This window comes from Tamandua tetradactyla, chromosome 7 (genome assembly GCF_023851605.1).
Source record: "Tamandua tetradactyla isolate mTamTet1 chromosome 7, mTamTet1.pri, whole genome shotgun sequence".
Taxonomy (NCBI): Eukaryota; Metazoa; Chordata; class Mammalia; order Pilosa; family Myrmecophagidae; genus Tamandua; species Tamandua tetradactyla.
The window spans coordinates 12,197,962-12,216,933 of record NC_135333.1 but is presented as its reverse complement, the minus strand read 5'-3'; the positions used below and the strand labels follow the sequence as shown (position 1 = coordinate 12,216,933).

General features: G+C 37.3%; 1 protein-coding gene and 1 non-coding gene across 2 annotated transcripts in view; one reads left to right on the top strand and one right to left on the bottom strand.

Annotated features, from left to right (window-relative positions):
- The window catches only part of RGS7 (regulator of G protein signaling 7), a 532,876-nt gene that overhangs the window by 238,601 nt on the left and 275,303 nt on the right, over positions 1-18,972 (top strand). The gene's annotated exons all lie outside the window — the stretch shown is intronic.
- LOC143642994 (U6 spliceosomal RNA) lies at positions 477-580 on the bottom strand. Its single transcript, XR_013156050.1, has one exon. It is a non-coding gene; the product is annotated as a U6 spliceosomal RNA (small nuclear RNA).

Sequence of the window (18,972 nt, the reverse complement as noted above, 5' to 3'; positions counted from 1 at the left end):
GGGAAGGGGAAAAAAAACCACAGTATGTGGAGTTTTGGTGAACTATTAAAGAAGAATATCCTTAGCTGTCTGAAATAGCACTTAAAACATCCCTCCATTTTCAAAGTATTTATTTGTGTGAGGCCAGATTTTCTACAACTAGAACAATATACTGCACCAGAGTGAATACAGAAGTAGCTACAAGAATTTAGCTTTCTTTTTTTTCCATTATTTAGAGAATACTTTATTAGTTTCTGTAATCAAATCCGTGTAGATAAGGCCTTGCATGTTTAATACAGTGTGTTACCCCTGTACAGATGGAAAAAAATTAAGTTTAACATTGCTAGACCAATATGACTGTTAATTTCCATACAATGCCAACTCAACATGATACAACTGGGATACTTTTTCCAAAGTTTCAAAAAATTCAAATTATTTATATATATATATTCATACAGAAAGACCAGTAGCCTTATGTTATGCATCAATAGCAGAAAAAAAATATGGAATGCTTCACGAATTTGCATGTCATCCTTATGCAGAGACCATACTAATTTCTGTATAGTTCCAATTTTACTATATGTACTGCCGAAGCGAGCACTTTAGCTTTCTTTTAAACCAAAGTTGGAGGGGTTTGTGAAAATACAAAGCATTGCCATTCCCCATCCTAAAGTATTTGAAAATATATTTTAAATAAATATTTATGTTAATATGTAATAAATGTATTATTGTAATTTTAATGAATTAATGAATATATGTATATTTTAATTTTCTTAGTTTCAATTTCAAAGTGGTAAATATCCATAGATACAGTCTACTTTTTTGGTTCCTCACTAATTTTTAAACATTTAAAGGGGCCTTAAGATCAAAAGGTTTGAGAACTACTGGGTCAGATAACCCTTTATAGAAGACAAGAGGTTTAGATTTGAAGGAAATGAGACAAAATGGTAGCCAGAGGAGGACAGAGAGTTTTTTGTTTTGTTTGTTTAAATGTTTGAGTGGGGGGATCTTAAGGATGGAAGCTGCTTGCACATGTTAGTTTCTTCATGGACCATACTCAAATGAATGGTGTTTTACAAACTGTAGGTAGGATTGTGTTTCACCAGTGGGTGGTGGAAGCAATTAAAAAGGTTGTAGCTACTATTTTTATTTTAGCATAATAAAATAGCATGGAAAATACCAGAGATCATTACCCATAGTAAGGGTAAATATTGCTTTGTAAAACTTTTTGTTTCAATTAAATCTTTGTATGAAGGAGTATGCATATTTGCACAGGGTTACGGTGAAAAATGTTTATCTTGTTACATATCGCTATAGACATTGGAAAGCCATTGCAGGAAAGTTCACATTACAAGTAATCCTGACTGGCTGTTTTCACGGTTTCTACCTGAATTCTGATCGCCTGCTGTCTTGATTCTCTGCAGCTCTAGCCTCTTGTTCCCAATTTCTAACTTGGTTCCTGATATTTATTCCCTGGTTTGCTTTCCAAGGTCCCTTTTACTTTTGTTGATTTCACCATTTTGACCTTTGATTTATCTAATTAGAATTATATTGGACCTGTTTTCGCTTACACTTGTGCATAACGCTCTTCTACTTTATCCTAGAGCCACTCCTCCCCAAACTGTCCCTTCTGGTCAGATTAATCTGAAAATCTTTCACGCCTGTGATTCTGCTTGCTTTCCTGCACTCAGTTTATCTGGTTGGTACCCAGTGTTCAAAGCACAACTCAAAAGCTCCTTCTTCTGGGAAATCCTTCCTTCTCAATTTGCTGTCTCCAGCCACAGCCCTCAATTGACATTTAACATTTCTATGTGGTAAATTCACAATAAATATTAACCAATTTAATGAGGCATTGAGAGAATCATTAAACATTGGTTGCAACATCTGCCATAAGGAGTGCATGACAGGTTCTGGATGGTTTAAAAAAAATCTATATATTCTAGGGACAATTCCCAGGGAGCACACGAGGATGAGCAGAATTTAAAGTGAGAAGATTTCAAAGTCTTGGTTGAAATGTGAAGGACTGTTACCATTGTATGCAATGCAATAGAAAAATTTCAGTGAGCTGTAAGTCTTTCCTCCAACTTCCCCCTGAGGTAAGACTGTTACAGGGATATTTATATGACTGTGTTTCAGGGACATGCATATTTTTGAAGAGAAATTTGTCATATTTCTGTTGGAAAATTTCTTTCGAAATATTGTGCTCTCTCTGTGGCTGCGATCTGCAGGCGTGACATCGAATCCTACCTCACTGGAGCTTCCCACTTGCTACTAATTGTGTCACCTTCAGTTTATCACTTTACTTTTCAGAATCCTAGTTTCATTAGTAGTAATTGCGTTATCTGCAGTGCGTGCTTGTTATGAAGAACAAAGTAAGACGATATATGGAAATAAAATGCAGATTTTACTGTATTCATTTATGAACAGCTTTCTCTCTTGCATACTCTCTGTTTCCATAGGCCTGAGGGATTGTGGGAGGTACAGAGTACGAACAGGCGATAGAGAAGGTCAGCCTGGTGCCTAGAGTGTCCACAGAGTCCACAGAGGTCAGCCAGCCACAACCTGCTAGAGGAGCCCAGTTATGCTCTATGCGGGAAATTAACACCAACTAAAAAATCAGTCTGGGCATCTGTTGTTGGGGGAGTTTGTATTCCTGTCAAAACAAAAATTGAAATAATAAATTGAAGACTTTAATATTTTGGTAAAGGGAATTTTGGAACTCAGTGTATTGTCTTTTTGGTGTGTCTGTTTAAACATGTCCACACCAAAAGAAAATTGACTGTATAATGCAATTTTTAAAATGGTCTCAGTATAGGTCGCATAAGATTTGGTTTCATATGACTCAATTTTCTAAGTTCACAGACTTTATAGATAAGGGCACATTTGCCACGTTCCGTCTTAGACATTACCTTATACCATCTGGAAAGATACAGGGATGACCCTTTAGAAAACAGGCTAAAGCATATTTATGCTGCCTGCCCTATGGAAAAGTAATCCAGAACTTGTGAGCAGGGCTGGCAAAGAGAGCAAGAGGAGCAGATCCCAAACTAAGCCCCTGTTCCCCGCCCCCAACTCGTTCATTGCCTGTCAACACAAATAAACTGGGGAGGGGACAATCGTTTTTTTTTTTCCTATCACTTGAAGCTTGACTTCACTGTCAGTGGCCCTGCTAATTACTCTCCATTTAAGGGCCTTTAAGCTTAGGCAAGAGGATTTTTAAGAAAGCGAGGTGATATTTATTAGAAGGATAAATGTCTCCTTCAAGAAATTGTATACCTTTATTCCCCTGGCTGTAATCTGAGCAGTACAACATTGTTGGGTATGTAGCAGCTGAGGTTTATGTTGGGCTTTTAGAACTTCTAAAGTATAAAAACTGAAATCAACAATCTGTCCAGAGCTTTAGCCTAAACCATTCTTTATTCAAAGGAGTAACGTATTTTTGATCAGCTGCTTGACTGTATACAAAATCAGTTTTATATTTGACCCTAACATCTCTTTAATAGTCATAGTATGTTTAAAATGGAAGGGGACTTTGATTCTATTAAAAGCATCATTTGGGGCAAGAATTTACTTAAAATCATTTGGAATACAGTATGATAGGCATGAATAAATAATTTTTTTTTTAATGTGGAAATAAAGACAACCCTAATGAGAGCCTTTTTATTCAGGACATGCTACAGCAAGAGGGTCAGCCACCATCTCTTGCATTTGACAGAGACTCAGAGGCAGGTAGCGGAGTGGGAAAGCTTTACGGTGAAAGCAGAAGGGAAGGTTTCATGTATGCTCTGATTGGAAGTTGTTGGCATGGGAACCAAAGGTGGGCTAATTAGAAGCATTCTGTGTGCTTGGTTTGGGGAGCATACTTGGCTTCCTGTGGTTGCTCGTGAAGTAGAATCAGGTGTCAGGGTTAGCAGGAAATTGCTGCAGAATTTGTGGTTTGGCTTCTAGGGCTGGTTGCTGGAAAGGGTGAGGATCAGAGTTTTGTGATTATATATGGTCGGGCCATTGTGTGTTAGTTCATTCAGCCTCTCAGAAAGCATTGTTCAGTATACAGATATGATTAAACTAATATTCATTCTCCAGAAACTTCTAATAAAAGAGAGTAGAAAAACTAAGGCACACACAGATGACTACGATGTGCCATAAGAAAGGAATAAAGAAAGTCACAGTGGCAGTTCAGAGTGGAGGGATGGTCTCAGTTCACAGGAGAGCACTTGCAGTCAGTGTGTCGTCTCAGAGTCTGTACAGGAAGAGAGGAGGGAACAAACATTTGTCAAGCACATGTTCCATTAAGGAAGTAGCATCCTCATTTTATAGGGAAGGAGACTGAGAGCAGGGATAAATTACTTGATGAAAAGCATTCAGCAAGCAACAAAGATGAGGTTTAAACATGATTCTGCTGGGCGACAAAAGCCACACTGTTTGTAGAGAATGTTACCTCCACCTAAGGTTTCAAGTGTAAGAGGGCCCCAACTTTCCTGATAGACAGTTATGGGGAGAAATCTCACTTTGTGGTCAGGCGTATTTAAAAATACCTCGTCTACAGAGTTGTTATGAAGATGGAATGAAATTGCTGAGTACCTGGCTCATGTTTAATGCACAATCGATACTACTTTTCACCTTCCAGTTTATCAAGGTTGCTTTAAAGTTCTTGAGTCTCCTGATGCTTGTCTCAGAGATGTCATTGAAACAATTCATCCCATAAGCATGGTGTCCCACACAAGAAAGTTGTTTCTGAGCTTACCTTATACGTATTTTCTCGTTGGGGTGTCCTTAGCTGTTATTCCCGTTAAGGGTCTTACTGTTCATGCAGCAGAAATTCAGTTAGCCAGACAATGAAACAGTGACAGAACTAGATGGAAATGTCCACATATACAGCCATACCTGTATAGGTACATATGTATTGTGTATATGTGTATATGTGTGCGTGCACACACACAAGCACAGACAGTATGACAAGTCTCACATCCTTGGAGGTAAGAAATAGAGTAGGGATTTTAGGCTATAGTTAATTCAGGAGACAGTGGGCAGCCAGTGAGGATCTTTTAGGGGCACATATGATGAACCCACTCACATGTGTTGACCTGTGCCTTAGAAAGGTTGGTCTGGCAGGATTATGAAGAAAGGAATGATTGTAGGAAGCAGTGACTGGAAATAGGAGCATCTACAGCTGGATACAGGGAAATGGATTAATGTCCCTGGTAACAGTAGTAGCAAGAGAAAAAGGCATTAGTAACAAGATACAAATAATAGTAATAATAGTAATAGCATGCATAAATCTAGGTTGGAATCATATTTCTGCCACCAGCGACGTGGTTCTTGTACAGCTGCTTTACTTCCTTGTGTCTGTTTCTTTTCTTTGTAAAAAAAATGTTAATAACATTTGTGCCACAGATTTTATTGTGAGAATCAATCAAAATAATGTATATGTTGACTTGTATAATATTGTTATAATATTCCTATTGAAAAACAGCAGCCATAATGCCAAGTGAACCTTGCAGTTTCTCAGAAAAGAATGATTGTAGGCCTTGCTACTAATAAAATACACTTACAGTGTGGGTGGGATAATAGTAATACTTTATTTCTCTGTGTCTTGGTGAGTTTAAAAGTGCTTTCATCTGCATTATTTCATTCGATAGTTACAAAACCATGAGATCGTTAAGCTGGCAATTATTCTTAGTTCATTTTTGTAGATGAGTAGAACATATTTCGTTTTCCCCCCATGATTACATAATTTGATCCCAGGTCCTCTGATTCTAAATGCCTTATTTTTCTATTACACTAACTCGCATGCCCTTTTTCACCACTTACCTTCTACTATTAAATAGGGAATCAGCACATTTAAGGTATGTGGGTAGAAATCCAATAAAAGCTTTTCAGATATTATTATGCACACCCACACAAACATATGTAAATATGGGTTTCCTTGACTTGCCTTTCTATCTCCATCACGTGGTGGTCTGTCTCCATGGTCTCCTCCTTTCTCTGACTTCTGGTTTCATCTGACTTTGGGTTTCTTCTGATTTCTGGCTTTTGTTGACTGACTGCATCTCAATTCCCTCTGCCTTATAAGAACCCCAGCCGTATGGATTAACGCTCACTCTAATTCAATTTCGGTTCATCTAAACAGGATAGGATATTCGAAGATCATATTTACAAATGAGTCCACACCATAATAACATCTTCAAAGGTCCTATTTACAAGTGGATTCATACCTACAGGAATTCAGATTCAGACTTGAACGTCTCTGTTGGTTGCCTTGGAAACATATGCCTCACACACAACACATGGTTTTGGAAGTTGCAATATGGAATGTTGGCTTAAAGGGGAAAAGTATTATGCAATGAAAGATGTATCCTAGCAAGTATTTAAATATGCATAAAAGGCACTGGGATCTTTCCCAACCTCTTCAAGTGATTGGATGCTTTTAGCATTTATATTTATTTTCTCAGCCATCTTTATCTACATTTCGGTGACATTCATTGAAAGAAACAGAATGCATTTATGAACTGAATATGTTAGTAAACATGAATGGAAAGAAGGAATAATTTAATTACAGGTCTTATATACAAATGCAATCAACTCTATCTCATTTTGCTAGAAATACAACTTAGTTACTGGCACTAAATGATGTTATACATGTGCATAAGATTCAAGGAAGCACTTATGGATTACAGAAAATAGAGTGCTCTTTGGCCTGTAAGGTGCTGTTATACTATGGTTCTGTTTTGCACATAAATATGTATATTGCAGGTCAACCAGACCCCTGAGAGCTAATGGTTGTAAACTGTACACATCTTATAGAATCTGGAAGGAAATAGAGTTGATGTCAGACTACTCCTTCAAACCGGTGTTAAAAAGTGATTTATCTCCTAATTATTCTAGTCCGCATTTCATATACTGATATAACATTATTGTGTTTTGAGCTACTTTTAGGAAAATACATGTGCCTTTTCCCAAAGTCTTCCTTACTCCATTGCACAGTGCTAGTTCAGGCAGCAGATGACCACAATCACTGACTTGGATTAGGATTTCTGGCTAGTGTAGTGAAACAGCCAAGCCAGTCATATGTTATGGTGATCCTGCCATGTCCTTCCACGTTCTAACCATAAGATAATAGTAACAGCTAGTTAACAATATATAGGGCATGTTTCTTAGTGTGTTGTATATGCTCATGGAATTATTGAGAATTGTGGTCAGGAAGAAGCCAGCCAAGGGTTCTGATTTCTTTGGCCCTCACAGGAAAAATGAAATTGTGGAAGTTCTTGAATAAGAAGTTATGTGTTTGAGTGTTTATGCTTGGCCCTACTTTGCTATAGGATTTGGGGTAAATTAGTCCACCATTGTCTCTAATTTCTCTCTTGACAATAGAGTAGAATGCATGGATTGGTGCAAATAAGTCTTATGATGCAGAGAGCATTCTTTCATAGATGTATCAGCAAGAAAATGTATCATTTTCCAGCCTTCTAGATGTAAAGGTATTTTGATAAAGTCTCATGTAATTTTCCATTCCTTAAAGCCAACTATTCAGTGGGTTGCAAAGATCAATATGGCTATTTAAATGTTTCTGAAAATAAAATCCATTTTAACTATGTAGTGCCCTGAATTGGCAGCAGAAGTCCAGCTACAGGAAGAGGGAGAATTCTTTTTGTTTTGCCATTCTATAATTTACTTACTGATCTCAAAAGAATTCTAGGAAATGGAAATTAAAAAAATAAATGTATGTAATAGGTAAACCAGATAAAATCATATGCAGAAAAATGTCAGAGTAGGCAAGAGCAAAAACCAGTTTAAAACTTCAAAAGCCTAACAATGTAAGGCAAATAATCAAATCACCAGGATATTTTTATATTTAGTGTATGTATCTGGAGTAGAGATATCTTTCTTATTGTTATGTTTATGCTTTTGTCCCTTTGAAATGATGTTGCCTTATCTTCAGGTTATAATTAGTTTCTTAAAAAATGAGATATTTAGACAGGGTATTATTTCTTAGGCAAAGAAGGCTGGATGAACCTAGGCTAACCTGTGCATGTTGGTGGCAGTGGCCATAAGGTCACTCCTGATAAAACTATGTTGAAACCATCCCAGAGTCAGCTCTGGACCACATTTCACAAAAGTTTTATTGAAAGTAAATTGCATAAGTGCAATTTCTTGATATTGCATCATTACAAAAATATGTATATATTTTATCCCTTCTGCCACCACTTAAGCCAAAGCCCTCATATTTCACTGCAATGGAAGCAGAGTACAACTATTGCCTGTGGTTCCAACAACAGCACTCCATGTTCTGACAGCCAGGTCCTGTGCAAGACAGCTATTAGCTAGGTCCTGTCCAAAACAGCCATTGTCAACTCAGATTTCCTGAGAATATTAAGCCCTGAGGTATCCAAGGCTTGTAACAAATCAACTCTCTCCTGTGTATTTGATATGCCACTGGTCCTCTAACAACCTTGAGAAAACAGAAAAAATTATCAGCCAAATCATATTCTGAAAGCTTAATTCTGTTATGGAATCCTTGGTGAGGAAAGAGGCTGGGCAGTTAGTGATGTCATTTGGCATGGTCTTTGCATTTTTATAAAAGAAGAATCTAACCAAGGTGAATCTGCACATCCACAAGTCCACTAGACTGGTTTCTTTCTTTCTTCTTTTTTTTTTTGAAAAAATAACATATTTACAAAAAAGCAATAAATTTCAAAGCACAGCACCACAGTTAGTTGTAGAACATATTTCAGAGTTTGACATGGTTACAATTCCTCAGTTTTAGGTTTTTACTTCTAGTTGCTCTAAGATACTGGAGACTAAAACAGATATCAATTTAATGATTCGGCAATCATAATCATTTGATAAAACCTATCTTCTCTGTGTAACTCCACCATTACCTTTGATCTTTCCATCTGTCTCTTTAGTGGTGTTGGGCTGTGGCCATTCTAAATTTTTCATATTGAAAGGGGCTGCCAATAATATGGGGTAAGGAGATGGAACTATAAGATGTTCTATAGAGGCTAGGCCCTCTAGGTTTCAGGACTTATCTGGTCCAGGGACCCATCTGGAGGTTTAAAGTTTCTGGAAAGTTGCTCTACTGCATGGAACCCTTGTGGAATCTTATGTATTGGCCTAAGTGTTCTTTAAGATTGGCTGGAATGGTCCTGGTTGGGGGTTGGCAGGTTATTATAGTTAGCAATTAGACTGGTTTCTTTTCCTAGTCCTTAGAAAGGACCTCACACCTTTGTCTCATGGGTCTTGGCACAAATGTTCAGATTCTAGATCTTCAAACAGGCAGATGGGGTAAGAGCTGCACGGTGTTTCCAGGTTGGGGAAACAGTGCATCACAGGGTACCCTGGCTGCCTCTACACAAGCAGTTATCTTATTTCCATAACTCAGAAAGTTTGTCTCATTTTCCTACATTGATCAGTGCTGAGAGGGAATTTGACTGTTGTATTTCCTTACTCTGTGTACCTTTCCCTCTGGTCTTGAACCATCTTTCCTATTTCTGCATCTGCGAATTTTCTGATGGTGCTTGGTCTCAAAGGACTTAACCTCATATTTATAGCTCTAACCAAGCTGAGAGGACAGAAGAACAATAAAAAAATCAGTATCAGATGAAAAAGAACCAGATCCTTGTTCTCTTAACTGCTCTCACTTTACGACTCAAGGCTTTCCCATCTAAAGTCAGAATTCTGCTCTATTTAAGAAGACTGAGAGGTATGCTCAGTGTCTTCAGGGTAAATAATACTTGATGACTTTAATTATACTCTCATATATATATATGAATGAACTGACTATACTATATATGTATTTATGTATATGTGTATATGTATTTATATATATATGTGTGTGTGTATATATATATATATATATATATATGAATAAAAAAAGGTGACTTCTACAAGATCTCTTGTTCATATGACCCTTAGCTTTTTCTTAAATTTAGCCTCATTTCATTATTTCACATTTGGACTTGACTGCATAGGATTTTTTATTGGCTCCAGACGTTTTACTAACACTAGAGTTTTGAACATTCAAATTAATTATAACAGACAGATTTGTCTGTCTTTTTTGCATCCCCTGTTATATTCCATTCGTTACAAATTATTCCCACATTATACCAACAGTGTTGTTATGAAAATTTTGTAATGACAAGAGCCCTTGTAAGAAGAATATTTAGATCACACTCTATAAAACTTTAAGTCAGTAGAAATAATGAATACATGATGATATCTTCAACTGAATGATGAAATATGGTATCCAATTCTTGTGTTTATTTTCAAATTGATTTCTGTTCTGCTCCCCACCTTATTTCCTAACCAAAAATACGATTTGTGTATAGTTGATGAAGTGAGAACTGTTTAATTAGGCAGAGAGCGAAAAAGGAAAGAGTTAAATTTATCTCCTTGGTACATACGCATGACTATTCAACTTCAGTATGGTAAATTAATAACATTTGGTCACAAATTTTTAAATATGTGAGTGAGTGGACAGAGTTTTTTTTATAGTTTGCATATAACGTTGATAGAAGCTATATGTGAAAAACTTTTATATTTTAATGTAACAGATTAAATGATGATTCTGGTGTCTCTTCATTTAAATCCCATCTTCTCTTTGGAATTGTGTCGTCACCATCATTTATAAATTCACCCAAACCTTTTTGAAGCCATTTAGATTTTCTGTAATCGAGCTGAATTTTTATAACTCTAATGCCTCTGATAATTTTGACCCAAATACTTTTCTTTCCTAGGAGTTCAAAAATACTTCCCAGGTGAAAATACTTTTCATACTAACAATATGTAATGACATCTGAGAACACCGGTACCCAGGAAATGATGCTGAACTCCTTCCTGAGGATGACGTTTGAGGTGAAGAATTATTAGCTGAAATGGAAAGGATGAGGGACAAAATCCCTGAAAGCTGACAAAAGCACCATTTGTTTCAAAATTTTTCAGAAATTAAATTTGCATCTTCACGAGGTGTTTATGGAATCACAGGAACATTCTAGGCCTGCAAATATGGTCCTTTGTGAATCCCAAAATGCCACAATGGAAGAACATTGTTTACGCCGGGGGTTCAGTCTTTTGTTCTCCAGTTATGTGGATGACAAGCAGAGGAGCTTTCAGTCCACTGCACAGGCTCCGCAGTCTCTGGTTTTCAGTGTAGGGGAAGATTCAGGGAAGCATATCACTCTTCTGCCATTGCTGATCCTGCAGAAGTATCTAGGTTGGGGATAAGGCAGGACTTGCCAGAGTCTGGAAATGGGTGCCTAGCAGCCAGCCGTCAACCAGGTTTTCATTACAAATATCAGGCAGGGTAGGTAAGGTAGAAGCAGGTGCTCTGAACAGACTTATGAGAAAGGATGGACCTACTTATCACGGAGAGGAAGGGGGGATGGAGGACTGGAATTTATGGATTGGTACGGATTGATGCATATCATGAATATGATGAAAAAGGTGTGTGTTACCAAATTCTGACCTTAAGATTGTGGACTCCTTTTAAACTTCAGTGAGGCAAGTTATAACACAATTAATAGGAAATATTTATGGAGAGTTTATTACCTAAGGAACTGGGAAATTTAAATGGCTTCAAAAATATTGAGATGAATTTAAGAAAAACCAAGACATAAGTGGCTACAAAGCAAAACTGGGATCTAAGTCAAATAACTGAAACATTACAGGAATTCTTATATTCCAAAGCTTATTATGGTACTCTGTGGCGATATTGTGAGGTCTCTTTCCTTTGGTTGGAAAGTCTTCAGCTGGCAGGCTTAACTGAGAGCCCTTTAACATCTTCTGTTGGTCCACTCTGCCGAAATATCAGAGGATTAGCTAAATCCAGGGCATATTCTGCATTCCCTGCATTTTTCTCTCATCCAAATCAATGGCTGTCTTTAGATGTTTGTTTTCTAAATATCCATTGATGATGTTATTTTAAGGGAGTGATTGCTCTATGTTTACTAAACTGAATCTGAACAGTTGCTGAATTTTAAAGTAATTCTAGAAGCTAAATAGGAGGAGAACTCATTTGAAATCATCACACCGCAAGAGAAGCCTTTCACTTATCAGGAATTCTGTTCTCTATTTGTGAGAGAGGACTGATGATGAGGTGATTGATTCTGTCTGCCAGGATTACAATGAGGTGTTACTAAAAAAAAAATGTCGACAACTTAGTCCGTTAGTTCTGAAGTTCTGAGTGAACTAGTTGATTGTTGAAGGCCATCCAAATTGTACAAAATATTTACACATACTATATTATAACTGGCAGTTGGGCAGTGGGGAGCATTTGATCCCCAAATGTGTTAAACAAGATTTTTAAATAAAGGACCTGAAGTGTAAGATTTTAATTTCATTAAAACAGGAATTCTGAAATAATCCAATTTTTAATTTTTTTTATTATAAATGTAAATCCTGCTCAAGGTAAAAAAGCATAAAAACAGCGCAGAAGTACAGAAAATGAAACATGAGAGTCTTCCTCTGCCCAATCCTCTAAAGTCATGCCCTGGCAATAACCACTGGAAATGCTTTATTATTTGTCCTCCAAGAGCTCTTAGAAAACATATTTACAAAGACATAGTAAGTATATCTGGAGAATGATATTATGTATGCTACTTGGCACTTTGCTTTTTTTTGTTCACTTTATAATATAGCATGAATTTCTCTCCATTTCAGGGCCTATAAAATATGCATTATTTTTATTTTAATATGATATTTAATACTGCAAAACACTGATTTAACAAACATATAACATTTAAACATAATGTGATGAACTTATGTTGCTGTAATGGAACTATAGATTTTTGACAATATTTATATTTTTCAGTAAACTCTTTTTATTCAATTTCAATAGAAACTTCTCAATGCTTATGTAATTTTCCACACAGTTTATTCCTGAAAACCTCTCTTTTTTTTTTTGAAACTCTTTATTAAGATATGATTCACATAGCATAAAATTTACCCATTTAAATATAAAATGTGATGGGGTTTGGTATATTAAGAACTATACAGCCATCACCACAATCTAAGTTTAGAACATTATCACCCCCAAAAAAAATCTCATACTCATTAGCAGTCACTCTCCTTTCAACCCCTCCCCCTATTCCAAGGCAACCCACTAATCTACTGCCTGTCGTAGAATGAATCATGTACCCCAATGTGCTGGTTTGAAACTATTATGTAGCTCAGAAAAGCCATATTTTAATCCTGATCCAATCTGGTGGGGCCAGACCTATTGTTCGATTGGATTGTTTCCATGGGGATTGACTCAACCAATTGTGGGTACGGTTCTTTAAGATTACTTCCATGGAGATGTGACACACCATATTGTGGGTGTGATCTTTTGGTGAGATGGAGATGTGACTCCACCCATTCAGGGTGGGTCTTGATTAGCTTACTATAATCCTTTAAAAGGGGAACCATTTTGGAGGACATCCAGACATTTGAAGATGGAAGAGAAAACACCCCCGGGGAAGCTGCTTGAAACCAGAAGCCGAAGACCCCTGCAGATGCCAGCCACATGCCTTCACAGCTAACAGGGGTCTTTTGGATCCATGGGCCTTTCTTGGGTCAAGGCATCTGTCCTGGATGCCTTAGTCTGGACATTTTTATAGTCTTAGGACCATAAACTTGTAATTAATAATTTCCCTTTATAAAAGCCAACCCATTTCTGGTATATTGCATTCCAGCAGCTTTAATAAACCCGTATACCCAACAAAGGACATGTAGGTATGAACCAATTTATAAATAGGACCTTTGAAGATGTTATTATTAGTTAAGATGTGGTCAAATTGAATCAGGCTGGGTTTTAATCCATATTCCTGAAGGCCCTATAAAGACTGAAAATTCAGAAGCAGTCAGGCAATAGAAACCCGAAATCCAGGAAAAAGCCAGAAGATATAGAAGCCAGAAAAAGTCACAGAAGGAGACCAAGGAGACCTCCACATGACAGAGGCAGAGTTGCAAATGCAGGAATTCCAAGAATTGTGGCAAGCCAGCACCAGAATGCTACAAACACCAGGAGAAAGTCTGGCCTGTTAAGACTTTGATTTTGTATTTCTAACCTCCAAAACTGAGAAATAATAAATGCTCATTGCTTAAGCCAACTCCTTTTGTGGAGTTGCCATAGCAACTTTGCACACTTCAATGCCATGTGTATAGATTTGCCTATTCTGGACATGTCATATAAATGTACTCATTCAGTATCTAGCCTTTTCTGACTGGCTTCTTTCACTTAGCATAGTATTTTCAAGGTTTGTTCATGCTGCAGCATATGTTAGTATTCCATTCTTTTTATTTGTCAAATAATATTCCATTGTGTTAATATACCTCATTTTGTTTATCCATTTATTTGTTGATGGATATTTGAGTTGTTTATACTTTTTGGTTATTTTAAATAATGTTCCTACAGATACTTGTGTATGAATTTTTTACGTGAACATTTTCATTTCTCTTGAATATATATACCTAGGAAAGTAATTATTAGGTCATATGGAAACTATGTTTAACAATTTGAGGAACTGCCAAACACTTCCAAAGTGGCTGTACATTTTATATTTTCACCAGCAATGTACAAGTGTTCCAGTTTCTTTGCACATTGCCAATACTTAGTATTTTGTACCTTTTTTTATAGCAACCCTAGTATCTGTAAAGTAGCAGCTCCTGGTGTTTTCATTTGCAATTTTCTTATGACTGATGATATAGAGCATCTTTTCACGTGCTTATTGGCAGTTTGTGTACATTCTTTGGAGAAAATCTATTCAGAACTATTTCCCATTTTTAATTGCATTGTCAAAAAGACAATTGTTGAGTTGTAAGGGTTCTTCATATATTCTAGATTCAAGTTCCTTATCAAATATATGATTTGCAGATATTGCAGGTTATCTTTTCACTATCTTTGGGGTATTCTTTGAAAAACAGAAGTTTTTAATTTTGATGAAGGAAGATTTATCTGTTTCTTTCTTCACTTGTGCTTTTGGTGTTAGAATTAAGAAATCCTTGCCTAATCCAACATTATGAAGATTTAGTCCTATGTTGTCTTCTTAGAGTTTTATACTTTTAGCTCTGAAATTTAAGTCAACAATCTATTCTGACTTAATTTTTATGTATCATATACGGAAGGGGTCCAATATATATATTTTTTGTCTGTGGACATTCAGTTGTCCCAGTTCCATTTGAGTTTAGTTGGCCCTTCATTCTTTCTTTCTTTTTTTTTTTTTTTTTTTGTTTGCATGGGCAGCAACTGGGAATCAAATCCAGGTCTCTGGCATGGCAGGTGATAACTGTGCCTGCTGAGCCACTGTGGTCTGCCCTTTTTTTTTTCTTTTTCTAATTTCTTAGCATGGGGGTTTAGGTTATTGATCTCTTTCTTTTTTTTTAGTATGGAGGATTACAGCTGTAAATTTCCCTGTGGACAATATTTTACTCTCTCCCATAAGTTTGGGACATCTAGAAATATTTTCTAATTTTTCCCATAATATGTCTGTGGCCCATCTCTAATTTAGTAATATGTTGTTAATTTCCACATATTTGTGGCTTTTCCAAATCTTTCTGTCGTTGAGTTCTAATTTAATTACATTGTGGTCAGGGAACACACTTTGCATGATTTCAATCCTTTTATATTTATTTAGACTTTTTAAATGTCTAGCAGATGGTCTTCGAGAATGTTCCATGTGCAGTTGAGAAGACTGTGTTTTAAGTGTGCATAGGTTTACAATTATTATATCTCCCTGATGGATTGGGCCTTTATCATTATCATTACCTCTAGTAACAAACATAGTTTGTTTTAAGGTCAGTTTTTTTTTTTACCTAGTCACTATGGCTACCTTATGATAGCTTTTTGTATGGCACATCTTTTTCATCCTTTTACTTTCAATGTATTTTCATCTTTGAATCTAATATTTGCTTCCAGTAGGCAAAGTGTAGTTTGACTTTTTGGCTTTATTTATAATATCCAGTCCCAAATGACCTACCTTTTGATTGGCTTGCTTAATCCATGCACATTTTTTGTTATTATTGATATTGTTGGATTTACATCAATTATTTTGTTTTTTGTTTCTTGTATGTCTTTTTTATTCCTCTCTTCCTTCTTTCCTTTTTTTATATTAAGTGGATAGTTTCCAATATAACATTTTGAAATTTTTAAATAAAAAATGACTTTTTAAAAATGATGTTTAATACCGGAGACCTGGCCAGGTTTAATTCCTGATGCCTGTGCATGCAAAAAAAAAAAAAAGATTTTTAAATGGAAAAAAAAAATTATTAGTGTTTGCTCTCAGACTTTCAGTACACATTTTAACTTAAAATCTACTACTTATTGGTCATGGGTCACTGCACTTAAGCCCCCTTGGACATTTAGATATTCATCCTTTGCTATTAGATGCGTGTTTAACACGTAGCAGTTGCTATCACCATTTAAGGTGCTTATGATTTTGCCCCACATTTAACTAGGGATACTAGTTTGGAAATTCCTTTTCCAATCACTCTTGAGAGGGTTCAGCCTTGTATCTGCACAATCTTCTAGACTTCCAAGGATGCATGTGATTTTATTTTCATGCCCAGCTTCCTAGAAGTTGTCTCAGGTCAGAATAGTTTATTGTTCCTCCAGGTTTCGGTCAGAGGCTGTGCTTAAGTGCCTAGCGTCAGTGCCTCTTACACTATTTGTTGGAATCACGTGTGTGTCTTGGGGAAACTTTTCAGGTCAGCATCCTGTTCTAATTTGCTCTTGAGTGATGCATCCTAGTGCTTACAAACAACATTCCTATCTCCTAGAGTTGACTGTGACCCCAGGTGGACTCTTCTTGGCTGCCTCTTTCCCTGGTTTGCTCCCTTACGCGTCTGGTTGTTCTGCCATTTTGCTAGTTGCTGTTACTAACCTGGTGCTCCAAGTGCCCAATTAATTTCTCTCCAGTAAAATCTCCATTGCTTCCTTCAAACCCTGAGGCTTGGTGTTCTTCACTCTGTTCCAAATAGTTCCTCAGACAGAGCTAAAGAGCTCTTCCTTCTGATTGCCTGCTTTTCCTCCTGTAACATGGCATGAGGCTGCAGGTAGGGAGGCAGTTTCACTTTTCCCAGAATGAAACCCCTGCTCCCCACTGTGTGCTGGTGGTAGGGAGCAGACCTGTTCTCTTGACCTGCCCCTCCCAGTACAGAGCCTTCCCTATGAGTGAGCTAGGGCAGGAGCATCACCAGCCTATCCTATAAATAGATCTGGGTAGAGAAGGGAGCCCATCCCTCAGCAGTTCTGACCAGGGATAGAGATTCTGCAACCTGGGAGCTGGAGGATGTAAGAAATACTACTGGCCTGCAGATTCAGGTTTGGTGCTGTAGCCCTATGCTAGGAGATGTAGTAGTGGGAGCCCCTGCTTTTTTGAGCACACCAAGCTGGAATACATAGCCTGGTGTGGTTTCCCTAAAACCTGGGGTTGGGAACAGGTCATGCCTCATATGCCACAGACTCTTATGTTCTTACGGAGATTTAGTAACATTTTCTCAATGAATTTTACTCCATTTGCTTTGTGTCCTTAAGACAATTTCTATAACCCTTTAAATGATTGTTTTATTTTTATTTTTAAATCTAATATTCTCTAGTTATAGTTATTTGTTGGGAAAAGAGTCCACCTCACTCACCACTTGTGCTGGTGTCATGGTCAGGTTCATGTGTCAACTTGGTCAGGTGGTGATGCCTGTTTGTCTGGTTGGGCAGGTGTCAGTCTGTCTGTTGCTGTGAGGACATTTCATAGAATTAAATCATGACCATGCCAGCTACATCCACAGGTGATTCCATTTGTAATCAGCCAAGGGGAGTATCTTCGTTAATGAGTGATGCTTGATCTAATCAGTGGAAGCCTTTTAAGGAGGATTCAGAAGAGACAGGCTCTCTTCCAGCTTCGGCCGGTGAGCCTCTCCTGTGGAATTTGTCCAGACCCTCCATCGGAGTTGTTAGCTTCACAGCCTGCCCTACGGATTTTGGACTCTACCCTCCCACGATTCTGTGAGCCACTTTTATAAATTTTATATTTATAAACATTTCCTGTTGATTCTGTTTCTCTAGAGAACCCTAACTAATACAACTTAGTATCAGGAGTGGTTCTTAAGAAATAGAACCTTAAAATGGGTTTTTATGAATGGTTTACTAAACTGACTGGACTCAAAGGCACTAAGGACTCTGATTCCCATAATCAGAATGACATTGCCAATCCATGGAGTGAGTTGTCAAAAGAGGTAGTTGAAATATTAGGTTCTTCAAACACTTCGCTTGTATGAAGCCAGGCTCTGGGGGATAATGTTTTTGACACCTTTATGGAGTTTTGTGGAAATGGTTAAGTATAGAGATGTTGACTGGTTGTTGTTGTTGGATATACTGTATACATTAACGAGTGGAAGGGATGGGCTTAAGGCTTCAAATGAGAAGCTTAAACGCTGTCTGACATATGCAAACGTTTCTGTGAGTTTCCGGAAGGAAAATCTTATTTCCTGTACTGTAGATCTTGAGATCTCTGAAAATCAGACTCAGAATCTTATTGTTTGAGTAGCAACTTTACAACATAAACTGAAATCTCAATCTTACATTGTATCTGCTGTTAAAGTGAGGGCACTGATTGGAAAGGAGTGAGACCCTGAAAAATGGGATGGTGACATATAGTTTGCTAATGATGTTGGTGGAGAAGTTGAAACCGTAGGTCATGCTGAGTCTTCTCTAGATAATCGTGTAATAGTCTGCCCTGAAGAAATAGCTGCTCCACCTCCAGTCTGCCTTGAGGAGTTGGTCACCCAACCTCCACCTGAAGGGATTAGCCCTAGAGTGATTAATCCTGTTTCACCAGATGAAACTGCAAATGAATGCCCTGAAGCAAATGGCTTGGAAGATACTTCTAATTCTTTTCATGATGCACCCCCACCACCCCTCATTTCTTCCAGACCTATAACTAGACTAAAGTCCCAACAGGCTCCTAAAGATGAGGTACAAAGTATCACACATGAGGAGGTACATTATACTCCAAAAGAACTGTG